The sequence below is a fragment of the Schistocerca serialis genome, chromosome 3, assembly GCF_023864345.2.
Source record: "Schistocerca serialis cubense isolate TAMUIC-IGC-003099 chromosome 3, iqSchSeri2.2, whole genome shotgun sequence".
Classification (NCBI taxonomy): Eukaryota; Metazoa; Arthropoda; class Insecta; order Orthoptera; family Acrididae; genus Schistocerca; species Schistocerca serialis.
Window position 1 is genome coordinate 414,999,896 of NC_064640.1, and position 11,672 is coordinate 415,011,567.

Sequence of the window (11,672 nt, forward strand, 5' to 3'; positions counted from 1 at the left end):
TTAGCAGTGCCAGTTGTGTTGATAGTTGGAGCGGCGCGGTCTATTGCCCGATGAAATTGTAGCAGTTCTGAAGCGAATGCCATGAAGTATTGCTTTCAGTTTAGAAATCGAGTTGAACTCACGAGGGTTAAGTTAGGGGAGTGTAGTAGGTGGTGCAGCACTTAGCAGCCCCATCAGTCAAACAAATCAGTCACAGCTTGCACTGTACGTGCTTGAGCATTGTCCTGCAAAATGATGGTCAGGTCTTGCAGAAAGTGTCATTACTTCTGTCTCTAAGCTGGTCGTAGGTTGTGTTCCAAAAATAAACAGCACACTTCTACATTGCTGGAAACGGGTTATACACAATGCTGGCGACTACTTCGAAGGTCGGTAAAACTTCGAAACACGTATCTATTTTTGCCGCTATTAAAGTTCCAACCCTCGTATTATTACTCTGGAGCGAGCGACTAAGGACAGTGGGTCACTTACAGTATACCGAAATTTTAGGAAAATATCTGTTAACAACTTTCGGAACGTCGGTAGAGGTCCCTATCTCCCTGAATACTATGCGAATCGCGTGGAGGAAGTACTTTTTGTTGTGGCTTACATTAAGTTTTCTTCCCGTTCCACTCACGGACGCAGTGTGGGTACAATGGCTGCTTGTACGGCTCGGCGCATGCCTTTACGTGCCTAATTTTATCCGTACGACTTCCACGCGGTAGATACGTAGGGACCTAAAGAACTGTAGAAGTTTCTGCCATGAAATTTGTTTCTTCAAGTTTTCTAAGAAGGTTGACACAAGATGTACGCCGTATTTCTTCTAGAGTCTTCCATTAAGGTTTTTCTGTTGTACTCTCACGTCAGTCAAATAAACCTTCGACATTTCTTGTAGCTGTCCTTTGTGCAAGATCTATGTTTCCTCTTAGTGCGATATGATACGACTCTCAAACACCTGAGCAGTATTCGACTGTTGCTCCCACATTTTTATTTTAAGCAATCTATTTTACAGGGAAACTACAGTTTTGAAAAATTCTATCAATAAACTGAAGCCTGTCGTTTGTTTTACATACAAATGTGGTGGACAAAAATACGAAACGCCAGAAACACAACACGTGAACACGCCTCATGCTGTATTGGAAACCCTTTGGCATTCAAAAAAAGGTTCCAGTCGTCACGGAATGCATAAATACAGGTCCTGCCAAGTTCAGGTGACGATACTGGAGGTGATAGCGATCACACACCATTCTCTCCAAAGCAGACGACAAAGGCTCCATAATGAGATCTGGTGACTGTGGTGGGGGAGACGCAGCAACTCATTTTCGAGCTCACAAAACCAGTCCTGGACGATGTGAGCTGTGTGAACAGGAGCGCTGTCGTCTTCGTACACAGCATCACCATTGGGGAACAAACACTGTACCGTGGGATGGACCTGATCAGCCAAGATAGTCACACAATCCCTGTCCGCCCCTGGTAGCTGAGTAGTCAGCGCGACAGTGTCACTCCTAAGGGCCTGGGTTCGATTCCCGGCTGGGTCGGAGATTTTCTCCGCTCAGGGACTGTGTGATGTGTTGTCCTAATCATCAAACATTTCATCCCCATCGACGCGCAAGTCACCGAAGTGGTGTCAAATCGAAAGACTTGCACTCGGCGAGCGGTCTACCCGACGGGAGGCCCTAGTCACACGACATTTACATTTTTACACAATCCTTGGTAGAAAGTGGACCTTGCATACTAACCATGGGGCCCATGGAATACCACGATATGACTGCCCAAATCATCACCAAACCCCCACTATGTTTCAGTCTTGGGACGTAAAATCAGCCAGAAGGTGGACACAGTGTGAAACAATATGAGGTGCCGGCTGTTGTTTTGTGTTGTGGTATGGAGTGATCCGACGGAAAACTAGTGATCTTAATCTGTAATTCTCGTTAAGCATAGGCAAAAATGGGACTTGAATATGTTGACTACTAATCCCTGTTGGGTTTCTTATAACATCCACCGATCGTGGTGTCGTGCTCCATAAGTGCAATGGCCATACTGTGATTAATTAAAGTAGGAGGAATTTCTGCCCTGAAAGCATGTAAAACAATTTCCTTAGGGTGACACAACGGCACAAGCAGTACAGTATGGCCTCATGGGAGGAAACCAAGTTGAGCAGTGTCTCATATAATTCTTAATACATTGCCTGATGTACTTGAAAATGACCTGGAAGACTTGAGGTAAACCTTGCGATTTATTACAGTTACTTGTACATGAATGAATTTTAATTGCGTAACAAACAATTTTCTTGTATGTCACCACCCGTACGAAATGTAGACTTGACAAAGTGATTAGCATGGGCGGGGGGGGGGGTTCTATTATGAGAACAAGGGAAAGGATTTTATAAGCTTGTGCATGAACCAACATTCAGCTGAGGGCAAAGAACAAGAGAGAACGTTGTTATTACGCATTCACAAAAATTCGCGATGCTGGTAAACTTCATATCTTCGTTAACTGATCTGCACAGGGGTAGAGCAGGGAGAGAAAAAAATTGATACTAATTACAGTCATTGAAGCAAGAGAACGACCTCACTTCAACCTAAAATAGAGCGGTGTAAGGAGTTTAGTTTACGACACACGTCGCAAATACTTCAGGAGTTTGGAAATAATTTGATGCAAAGAATTGTGACTACTAACAACCACTCCCCCTTCCCCTGCTATTGTCCTGTGCATTCCAACGGTTCAGCCCGCCGCTTGTAAGCTTGTAGAGAGCAGAATATTCGTCCCACACCGAGACTAAGAGAATGGATTTCGTGCAAGACAGGAAGTGTTCGTGAAATAGAGGCTGCTGATCGTAAATGGAACGTCAGGATTAAATAAAACACGTAACCCACATATCACTTCCCATAGCCATGGTCCGAATAAAAAATGATAAAGATTGCACATGAAAATGATAAAATACCATGTTGACAGGCTAGAGTCTAATGAAACATGTACTCACATAAACGGATATCTTTCATCGAGGCTCATACGACCAAATGCCTACCTTCCATTTCCCCATAGACCATGTTTTATGGCTCCGACACAAGGTTTCCCTGTTACGGACACTTATGAGTTGTCTTGTACACTCCTGGAAATGGAAAAAGAACACATTGACACCGGTGTGTCAGACCCACCATACTTGCTCCGGACACTGCGAGAGGGCTGTACAAGCAATGATAACACGCACGGCACAGCGGACACACCAGGAACCGCGGTGTTGGCCGTCGAATGGCGCTAGCTGCGCAGCATTTGTGCACCGCCGCCGTCAGTGTCAGCCAGTTTGCCGTGGCATACGGAGCTCCATCGCAGTCTTTAACACTGATAGCATGCCGCGACAGCGTGGACGTGAACCGTATGTGCAGTTGACGGACTTTGAGCGAGGGCGTATAGTGGGCATGCGGGAGGCCGGGTGGACGTACCGCCGAATTGCTCAACACGTGGGGCGTGAGGTCTCCACAGTACATCGATGTTGTCGCCAGTGGTCGGCGGAAGGTGCACGTGCCCGTCGACCTGGGACCGGACCGCAGCGACGCACGGATGCACGCCAAGACCGTAGGATCCTACGCAGTGCCGTAGGGGACCGCACCGCCACTTCCCAGCAAATTAGGGACACTGTTGCTCCTGGGGTATCGGCGAGGACCATTCGCAACCGTCTCCATGAAGCTGGGCTACGGTCCCGCACACCGTTAGGCCGTCTTCCGCTCACGCCCCAACATCGTGCAGCCCGCCTCCATTGGTGTCGCGACAGGCGTGAATGGAGGGACGAATGGAGACGTGTCGTCTTGAGCGATGAGAGTCGCTTCTGCCTTGGTGCCAATGATGGTCGTATGCGTGTTTGGCGCCGTGCAGGTGAGCGCCACAATCAGGACTGCATACGACCGAGGCACACAGGACCAACACCCGGCATCATGGTGTGGGGAGCGATCTCCTACACTGGCGGTACACCACTGGTGATCGTCGAGGGGACACTGAATAGTGCACGGTACATCCAAACCGTCATCGAACCCATCGTTCTACCATTCCAAGACCGGCAAGGGAACTTGCTGTTCCAACAGGACAATGCACGTCCGCATGTATCCCGTGCCACCCAACGTGCTCTAGAAGGTGTAAGTCAACTACCCTGGCCAGCAAGATCTCCGGATCTGTCCCCCATTGAGCATGTTTGGGACTGGATGAAGCGTCGTCTCACGCGGTCTGCACGTCCAGCACGAACGCTGGTCCAACAGAGGCGCCAGGTGGAAATGGCATGGCAAGCCGTTCCACAGGACTACATCCAGCATCTCTACGATCGTCTCCATGGGAGAATAGCAGCCTGCATTGCTGCGAAAGGTGGATATACACTGTACTAGTGCCGACATTGTGCATGCTCTGTTGCCTGTGTCTATGTGCCTGTGGGTCTGTCAGTGTGATCATGTGATGTATCTGACCCCAGGAATGTGTCAATAAAGTTTCCCCTTCCTGGGACAATGAATTCACGGTGTTCTTATTTCAATTTCCAGGAGTGTAGTTCCAGAGCGCCCTGAAAAACCGCGTGGGGTAGCCACGTGATCTGAGGCGTGCCGCCACGGTAGCTCAGCGTGTTCAGTCAGAGGGGTAGCAGCAGCGCGGTTCCGGACTGAAGCGCCTAGAAACGCTCGGCCACAGCGGCCGGGAAGATTAAGTAGGGTGTAAGTCTAGGGACCGATAACCTCAGCAATTTGGTCCAACAGGAACTTATCACAAATTTGCCAAAATTTTCGCCCTGAAATTCTGCGCTTCTGGAGCTCCCTTCGTGTTGATTTGATGCTGACAGGGTTCGCGAATGCAACATTCAGTTCTGCAGTGACCTTTGCAGCTGTTGCCCCTTATTTTTCGTCACAACCGTCTTCAGTTATAGTCTGTTATTATCACTCGACACGCACTTTTGTTCTCGTTGTGACTCACCGGATGATGTTTTCCCGCATTCCCTGTATGTGGCATAAATCTTCGACATGGTGCCTCTGGAAACACCAACTGCATGGCCTGCCTTGCTTACGTAAGTACGCGCCATACGAGCACCAACAACTTGCCTACGTTTGAATTGACTTAGCTGCGATATAACTGCACACACAAAAACACAGAATACTGCTCAGGCCACGACTAACACATGCAACGTCTTGAGGACATTCCACAGGTGCCGCTCGTGCTCAAATACAACAACGCAACTGTAGGCTTGGCTAAAATCTGCGTTTATGCTCAAGCACGCATTTCTCGCGGAGTTTCCATATATTTGTCCAACCCCTGAAGATCTACATCTGTATTTCGCAAGCCACTTTAAGGTAGGTCGCAGCAGAGGAGAGGATACTGCTGGTAGCACTATCTTTCCACTTTTTCCCCTCTTCAGTTGGCGAATGGTCCCTGCGAAAAACAACTGTCGGTAAGGCTCTGAATCACCTGTAAGTTCTGTGATTTTAGTATCATGGTCATTTCGCGGGATGTATGTAGGAAGAAGTAATACAGGTCTGATAAAAATACCCAGAAACCCTGTGTAATTCGGAGTTGACTACAAGACATCAAGAGAGCCGGCCCTGCCAGTATAAAATGACGCGAGAAGTTCTGTGTTGTCAGTAGAGAAGTAGTAACATCATGAAGGGTCTGCCAGAAGAGCTCAGTTACTTCGAGCGCGGACCAGTCATTGCATGTCGGTTGAATAACGAACCCGTCAGGGACATTTCAACACACCTAAAGCTGCACAGGTCGACCGATGATGATGTGATTGTGAAATCAAAATATGAAGGCACAACTGCAGCTAAACAAAGACCAGGCAGACCTCACGTGTCGACGGTCAGGCACCGTCGAGCATTGGGGAGGTTTGTTGTAAAAAATCGCATGACATCAGGCGACGGAATCATTCGTGAGTGCCAAAGTGCTATCAGCAGACCAGCTAGCACAACGACTGTGCATAGGAAACTAAAGTGAATGGGGCAGAATGCTCAACCAGCTACTTATAAGCCACATATTTCTGTACACGATGATTAGCGACACCACTGGAGAGTGGATGACTGGGAACGAGTGATTTGGAGTAATAAATTACGCTTTAACCTATGGCAATCAGACAGACAGACTTGGGTTTGGCGAATGCCTGGAGAACATTAGCTGCCATCGTATGTAGTACCAATAGTGAAGTACAGACGGGTTAGTGTCGTGGTATCGGGGTATTTTTCGTCGTTAGCTTGTCCTCCGACGATTGCGCTAAATGAGGAAGGATCTGACCACATTCTACATAATTGTGCGTCGCAAACAGCAGAGGAACAGCTCGATTGATGATGACTGTATCAGAATGACAGTGCACACTGTCGTAAAGCGGCGTCTCTGGGGCAAAAGTTTGTAGGCAATAACGTTCCTGAAATGTACTGGCCTGACCAGAGTCCCGACCGGACCCAATGGAACGCCTTTCGGATGAATTAGAACGTCGACTTCTCTCCACACCGGATCATCCAAAAACATTATCTTTCCTGGCTTTAGCTCTTCAGGAGGAATGGAGTACCATGCCTTTACAGACATTCAGACACTTCATTGAAAGTCTCTCCTGCAGATTTCAACTGTCTGTATAAAAAAATGTGCTCAAATGTGTGTGAAATCTTCAGGGACTTAACTGCTAAGGTCATCAGTCCCTAAGCTTACACACTACATAACCTAAATTATCCTAAGGACAAACACACACACCCATGCCCGAGGGAGGACTCGAACCTCCGCCGGGACCAGCCGCAAAGTCCATGACTGCAGCGCCTTAGACCGCAATGCTAATCGCGCGCGGCGAGTGTTTGTATACTTTTGACCAGATTGAGTACGTCGTCTGATTCTTCTTGAAATTACGCTCTCATAATTTGAACAGTAAACCTCTTCACGTTGCACAGCATTTATCTCAGGAGTTTGATGAGGATGTCAGTGACGCTCTCCCCTTTACTAAGCAATCTCTTGACGAAATGCGCCACTCTTCGGTGGATTTTCTGTGTATCATCTGTTAATCCAAACTGGTAAGGCTCCCCAGCCGATGAGCTGTAGCTACAGATGAGGTTCACCTGTGATGGGGCCTTTGGGATACTTACGCTTCATATCTCTACACATTATTAGTCATGAACAGACAGCTGTCCATCAAAATTATAACACCAGGAGGATATAAAAGAACCGAGTTTTGCTTAATGTGCGTACAGAGTGCACCAGGAAGAATCTACATATCTACATATATATTCCGCTAGCCACCAAGCGGTGTATGGCGGAGGGCACAATTCGCGCCAAAGTCGTATTTCCCCTCCTCTGTTCAACTCGTGGATCGCGCGAGGGAAAAATGACTGTCTGAACGCTTCACTACGAGCTCTAATTTCCTTTATCTTTGAATGGTGATCACTGCGCGATTTGAAAGTTCGTGGTAATAAAATATGCTCTACATCCTCGGCGAAGATCGGATTTCGGAATTTAGTGAGCAGCTCCTTTCCTTTAGCGCGTCGTCTATCTGCAAGTGTGTCCCACTTCAAACTTTCTATGAGATTTGTAACGTTATCACGATGGCTAAATGTACGAGCCACGAATCTTGCCGCACTTCTTTGGACCTTCTCGATCTCTTGAATCAGACTCAACTGGTAAGGGTCCGATACAGACGAACAATACTCTAAGACTGGACGAACTAACGTATTGTAAGCTATTTCCTTTGTTGAAGGACTGCGTCGCTTCAGTATTCTACCAATAAACCGCAATCTAGAGCTCGCCTTGCCTGTTACTTGTGTAATCTGAATATTCCATTTGAGATCATTTCGAATAGTCACACCCAGATATTTGACGGATGTTACCGCTTCCAAAGACTGGCCATTTATTTTGTACTCGTACATTAATGGGGATTTTCGCCTTATACGCAGTAGGTTACACTTACTAATATTGAGAGATAACTGCCAGTCATTACACCACGAGCCGGCCGGTGTGGCCGTGCGGTTAAAGGCGCTTCAGTCTGGAACCGCGTCACCGCTACGGTCGCAGGTTCGAATCCTGCCTCGGGCATGGATGTGTGTGATGTCCTTAGGTTAGTTAGGTTTAATTAGTTCTAAGTTCTAGGCGACTGATGACCTCAGAAGTTAAGTCTCATAGTGCTCAGAGCCATTTGAACCTTTACACCACGCATTTATTTTCTGCAAATCCTCATTGATTTGTTCACAACTTTCGTGTGACACTATTTTCCTGTAGATTACAGCATCACCGGCAAACAGTCTAACACCTCTGTCAACAACATCAAACAGATCGTTTATGTAAATCGTAAAAAGCAGAGGACCTATTACGCTGCCCTGGGACACACCTGAAGTTATCCTAGTTTCTATCGAAGTCACCCCATTCAGGACGACATACTGTTCTCTGTCTGCCAGAAATCTTTCTATCCAACCGCATATATCATCGGGTAGACCGTAAGCGCGCACTTTTTGGAGCAAGCGACAGAGCAGAACTGAGTCGAACGCCTTTCGAAAGTCGAGAAATATAGCATCAGCCTGGGAACCGGTATCTAGAGCCTGTTGCGTATCATGCACAAAGAGGGCTAGCTGTGTCTCGCATGACCGCTGTTTCCTAAAACCGTGCTGGTTTCTACAGATGAGCTTCTCAGGGTCTAGAAAGGTCATTATTCCTGAACACAAAATATGTTCCATGATTCTACAACAAATCGATGTCAGTGAAATTGGCCGGTAATTATGTGCATCCGATTTTCTACCCTTTTTATAGATCGTTATGACCTGGGCCATCTTCCAGTCCCGTGGAATTTTCCGCTGTTCCAATGATCTCTGATAGATGATGGATTAGAATGGTGCTATCCTTGTAGCACAGTCAACATATAATATTACGGGGATCCATGATTAAATGTTTAGGTGATTGGGAATATGGAAGGTGTGAAATTTAGTACACAGAGCAGCAGTTTCTGACAGCAACAATACTTCTAACCTGGTTGTGCATCGAGTCGAACCGAGCTTTGGTGACACCTACTGGCACGCTGTTCCATGATGCTTCGACACTATGGCCGAGTTCACGAATCCGGCGAATGGTGGCGTGCGAGTCTCTCGGCGATCTATGACGAGATGTTTTCGATAGCAGGGTAGATCACAGTAACACACGGTCTTGTGTTATCTTGTTGGAAGATTGCTCCACAGAGACCACGAAGTCTGGACACCGTCATCAGACTTAACATGTTGGAAATGAAACGCTTGCTGAAAAGAACACCAACTATTCACATGGCCAGACTTACAACTACTTAAAGCTAACCAACCTAAGGACATCACACACACGCATGTCCGATACACGATTCGAACCTGCGACCGTAGCAGCAGCGCGGTTCCGGACTGAAGCGCTTAGAACCGCTCGGCAACAGTGGCCGGCACCAACTATTTGAACCAGAGGTGATCGTGTTGTATACCCGATGGCATCCGATAACGTCAAGATAGCTAATGGGCCTATGTGAAGATGTCGAATGAAATATGGGAACATTTGTTCCCTCGGAAATTCCACACGAGGATACGTCAATCTGTATACCCGGGGACTGAGTGTTTGTGTTTTCCTCATCATTCGTGAAAGTATCTAGCTTGGACTGTGTTCAGATTGGGAATTTGTATGGGCCCTGGTGACCGCGCAGTTGAGCGCCCCACAAACCAAGCCTCATCATCATCATCAATCTGTACACAGAATTGGGACTTGTATGAAAAGACTACGCAGTGCCACTCTACATTCGAGTGCTCTTGTTGGGCGCTCTACGAGGTGCATTCAAGTTCTAAGGCCTCCGATTTTTTTTCTCCGGACTGGAAAGAGATAGAAACATGCGCATTGTTTTAAAATGAGGCCGCGTTCATTGTCAATACGTCCCAGAGATGGCAGCACCGTACGGCAGATGGAATTTTACCGCCAGCGGCGAGAATGAGAACTGTTTTAAATACTTAAAATGGCGACGTTTTCCTTACTTGAACAGCGTGCAATCATTCGTTTTCTGAATTTGCGTGGTGTGAAAGCAATTGAAATTCATCGACAGTTGAAGGAGACATGTAGTGATGGAGTTATGGATGTGTCGAAAGTGCGTTCGTGGGTGCGACAGTTTAATGAAGGCAGAACATCGTGTGACAACAAACCGAAACAACCTCGGGCTTGCACAAGCCGGTCTGACGACATGATCGAGAAAGTGGAGAGAATTGTTTTGGGAGATCGCCGAATGACTGTTGAACAGATCGCCTCCAGAGTTGGCATTTCTGTGGGTTCTGTGCACACAATCCTGCATGACGACCTGAAAATGCGAAAAGTGTCATCCAGGTGGGTGACACGAATTCTGACGGACGACCACAAGGCTGCCCGTGTGGCATGTTGCCAAGCAATGTTGACGCGCAACGACAGCATGAATGGGACTTTCTTTTCGTCGGTTGTGACAATGGATGAGACATGGATGCCATTTTTCAATCCAGAAACAAAGAGCCAGTCAGCTCAATGGAAGCACACAGATTCACCGCCACCAAAAAAATTTCGGGTAACCGCCAGTGCTGAAAAAATTATGGAGTCCATGTTCTGGGACAGCGAGTGCGTAATCCTTACCCATTGCGTTCCAAAGGGCACTACGGTAACAGGTGCATCCTACGAAAATGTTTTGAAGAACAAATTCCTTCCTGCACTGCAACAAAAACGTCCGGGAAGGGCTGCGCGAGTGCTGTTTCACCAAGACAATGCACCCGCACATCGAGCTAACGTTACGCAACAGTTTCTTCGTGATAACAACTTTGAAGTGATTCTTCATGCTCCCTACTCACCTGACCTGGCTCCTAGTGACATTTGGCTTTTTCCAACAACGAAAGACACTCTCCGTGGCCGCACATTCACCAGTCGAGCTGCTATTGCCTCAGCGATTTTCCAGTGGTCAAAACAGGCTCCTAAAGAAGCCTTCGCAGCTGCCATGGAATCATGGCGTCAGCGTTGTGAAAAATATGTACGTCTGCAGGGCGATTACGTCGAGAAGTAACGCCAGTTTCATCGATTTCGGGTTAGTAGTTAATGAAAAAAAAAAAAAAAATCAGAGGTCTTAGAACTTGAATGCACCTCGTATTATCGCCAGGCGTCTCTCCAACGCCGTGTCAAGGGAAACCACCACAATGAGCGCCTTACTGACAGCTGGTGATGTTGCAAATGTCGTCGCATTACCGTAGGTATATTTATGCTCCAGCAAACGAGACCATTTCCTGATCAACGTGCGTGACGCGGCTGTACGATCACGCTTCGCAGAGACAACAGCAACAGTATGTCAGCACCCTACGGCGCTTGTCACTTGGGTCGTAGAGGTCCCGCTTGACGATTAGTATCTTCTTCTTTTTCTTGTACCTTTCTGCCGCATCTTCGCAGGGTCAGCATCGTTATGAACCGATTTGGCATGTTTAATTTAAGGGTTGGCTGTATGCCCATCCTGTCGCCAAACAGTTATCGCAACTGTCCTCTTGCAGTTTTATTTGTGTGAAAGTGATCGAAGCTTCTAAATGTTTGCGAATAGTGTAATTGAGACGGGACGTGGGTACCAACCCAGTATTCATCGAGCGGTATATGGGAAACCGCCTAAAAACCACCTTCAGGCGGGCCGGCACACCGACTATCGTCGCTAATTCCCCGGGCCGGTGCACCTCCCCGTCCCGGAAGGCACGCTTTAACACGCACCAATGTCC